The following is a 3318-nucleotide window of genomic DNA, read 5'->3' as shown; positions in this document are numbered from 1 at the left end:
ATTTTAATTTTCCACATATAGATTGGGACTCGCATAATGTTAAAGGTTTAGACGGGGTAGAGTTTGTAAAATGTGTTCAGGAGAATTTATTACATCAGTATATAGAGGCCAACTAGAGAGGATGCGATATTGGATCTCCTATTGGGAAATTAATTAGGGCAGGTGATGGATGTGAGTGTGAGGGAACACTTTGGATCCAGTGATCATAATGCCATTAGTTTCAACCTGATCGTGGATAAGGATAGATCTGGTCCTCGGGTTGAAGTTCTGAACTGGAAAAAGGCCAAATTGGATGAAATGAGAAGGGATCTGGGAAGTGTGGATTGGCACAGGCTGTTCTCTGGTAAGGATGTAAATGGAACGTGGGAGGCCTTCAAAGGAGAAATTTTGAGAGTGCAGAGTTTGTATGTTCCTGTCAGGATTAAAGGCAAAGTAAATAGGAATAAGGAACCTTGGTTCTCGAGGGAGATTGTAACACTGATTAAGAGGAAGAGAGAGTTGTATGAAATGTACAGGCAGCAAGGAACAGATCAGATGCTCGAGGAGTATAAAAAGTGCAAGAAGCTACTTAAGAGGGAAATCAGGAGGGCTAAAAGAAGACATGAGGTTGCTTTGGCAGACAGAGTGAAGGAAAATCCAAAGAGCTTCTATAGGTATGTTAGGAGCAAAAGGATAGTGAGGGATAAAATTGGTCCTCTTGAAGACCAGAGTGGTAGACTGTGTATGGAACCAAAAGAGATGGGGGAGATACTAAATGGTTTTTTTGCATCCGTATTTACTGAGGAAACGGGCATGGAGTCTACGGAAATAGGGCAAACTGGTAGGGAGGCCATGGAACCTTTACAGATTAAAGGGGAGGAGGTGCTCGCTGTCTTGAGGCAAATCAGAGTGGATAAATCCCCAGGACCGGACAGGGTATTCCCACGGACCTTGAGGGAAGCTAGTGTTGACCTTGCAGGGGCCCTGGCAGACATATTTAAAATGTCAGTATTCACGGGGGAGGTGCCGGATGATTGGAGGGTGGCTCATGTTGTTCCGTTGTTTAAAAAAGCTTCCAAAAGAAATCCGGGAAATTATCGGCCAGTAAGTTTGACGTCGGTGGTGGGCAAGTTATTCGAAGGTGTGATACGGGATAGGATCTACAAATATTTGGACACACAGGGACTTATTAGGGAGAGTCAACATGGCTTTGTGCGTGGTAGGTCATGTTTGACCAATCTATTAGAGTTTTTCGAGGAGGTTACCAGGAAAGTGGATGAAGGGAAGGCGGTGGATGTTGTCTACCTGGATTTCAGCAAGGCCTTTGACAAGGTCCCTCATGGGAGGTTAGTTAGGAAGGTTCAGTCGCTGGGTATACATGGGGAGGTAGTAAATTGGATAAGACACTGGCTCAATGGAAGAAGCCAGAGAGTGGTTGTGGAGGATTGCTTCTCTGAGTGGAGGCCTGTGACTAGTGGTGTGCCACAGGATCGGTGTTGGGTCCATTGTTGTTTGTCATCTATATCAATGATCTGGATGACAATGTGGTCAATTCGATCAGCAAGTTTGCTGATGATACAAAGATTGGAGGTGTAGTGGACAGTGAGGAAGGTTTTCAAAGCTTGCAGAGGGATTTGGACCAACTAGAAAAATGGACTGAGAAATGGCAAATGGAATTTAACGCAGACAATTCTGAGATATTGCACTTTGGAAGGACAAACCAAAGAAGAACGTACAGGGTAAATGGTAGGACTCTGAAGAGTGCAGTTGAACAGAGGGATCTGGGAATACAGGTACAGAATTCCCTAAAAGTGACGTCACAGGTGGATAGGGTCGGAAAGAGTGCCTTTGGTACATTGGCCTTTATAAATCGGAGTATCGAGTATAAAAGTTGGAGTGTTATGGTAAGGTTATATAAGGCATTGGTGAGGCCGAATTTGGAGTATTGTGTACAGTTTTGGTCACCTAGTTACAGGAAGGATGTAAATAAGATTGAAAGAGTGCAGAGAAGGTTCACAAGGATGTTGCCGGGACTTGAGAAGCTGAGTTACAGAGAGAGATTGAATAGGTTGGGACTTTATTCCCTGGAGCATGTTGGCCGCGTGGCCTAATGGATAAGGCGTCTGATTTCGGTGGTTATCATGACGATGATATCAGAAGATTGCAGGTTCGAGTCCTGTCGCGGTCGCTTTATTTTTCTATGGTTCTATTTTAAGAAAAACTTGGACGGGTTCATGGATGAGAGGGGTGTGGAGGGATATGGTCCAAGTGCAGGTCAGTGGGACAAGGCATAAAATGGTTCGGCACAGACAAGAAGGGCCAAAAGGCCTGTTTCTGAGCTGTAATTTTCTATGGTTCTATGGTTCTAAGATTGAGGGGAGATTTGATAGAGCTGTATAAGATTTTGATGGGTATAGATAGAGTGAATGCAAGCAGGCTTTTTCCGCTGAGGCGAGGGGAGAAAAAAACCAGAGGGCATGTGTTAAGGGTGAAAGGAGAAAAGTTTAAAGGGAATATTAGGGGGGCCTTCTTCATGCAGAGAGTGGTGGGAGTGTGGAATGAGCTGCCGGATAAAGTGGTAAATGCGGGGTCACTTTTAACATTTAAGAAAAACTTGGACGGGTTCATGGATGAGAGGGGTGTGGAGGGATATGGTCCAAGTGCAGGTCAGTGGGACTAGGCATAAAATGGTTCGGCACAGACAAGAAGGGCCAAAAGGCCTGTTTCTGAGCTGTAATTTTCTATGGTTGTCTATGGTTCTATTAACTGCGAGCATGGAGATTCGGGAATAGGTGTTGAATGTTTAAGGCAGGCTGTGTAGGAGGCAGAGGATCCCTACAGTGCGGTAGGAGGCCATTCTGCCCACTGATTCTGCGCCGGCTCTCTCACAGAATATCCCTCCCCAACCCTGTAACCACAACGTAATTACCCTGCTAATCCCCCTGACACTAAGGGTCAATATAGTCTGGCCAATCCACCTCATCTGCACATTGTTGAAACTGGGAGGAAACCGGAACACCTGAAGGAAACCCAGGCAGAAACAGGGAGAACGTGCAAACTCCATGCAAAGTGTCATCTGGATTCGAAACGTCAGCTCCTTCTCTCCTTACAGATGCTGCCAGGCCTGCTGAGATTTTCCAGCATTTTCTCTTTTGATTTCAAACTCCACACAGACAGCACCCAAGAATGTTAGAAGTGGACTTTAGTTTTCCGCAGGTTAGAGAAGCTGGAGTTTTCCCTTCAAGTTTCTGGTATCTGGAAATCAGCAGAACATCCAAAAATAGAACTGACAATGAATATAACCATGGTAGTTATTCACATGGCGCTAACGCCCGCTGC

At 45.2% G+C, this 3318-nt stretch overlaps 1 non-coding gene across 1 annotated transcript; it reads left to right on the top strand.

Moving 5' to 3' along the window:
- The first annotated feature begins 2075 nt into the window (after nt 1-2075).
- trnar-ucg (transfer RNA arginine (anticodon UCG)) lies at nt 2076-2167 on the top strand. Its single transcript is given in 2 exon segments — nt 2076-2112; nt 2132-2167. It is a non-coding gene; the product is annotated as a tRNA-Arg (tRNA).
- Nucleotides 2168-3318: the final 1151 nt, after the last annotated feature.

The sequence above is a fragment of the Mustelus asterias genome, unplaced genomic scaffold (assembly GCF_964213995.1).
Source record: "Mustelus asterias unplaced genomic scaffold, sMusAst1.hap1.1 HAP1_SCAFFOLD_35, whole genome shotgun sequence".
NCBI classification, from domain to species: Eukaryota; Metazoa; Chordata; class Chondrichthyes; order Carcharhiniformes; family Triakidae; genus Mustelus; species Mustelus asterias.
Note: the sequence above shows the minus strand (reverse complement) of the source record. Positions and strands in the feature narration are given on the sequence as shown.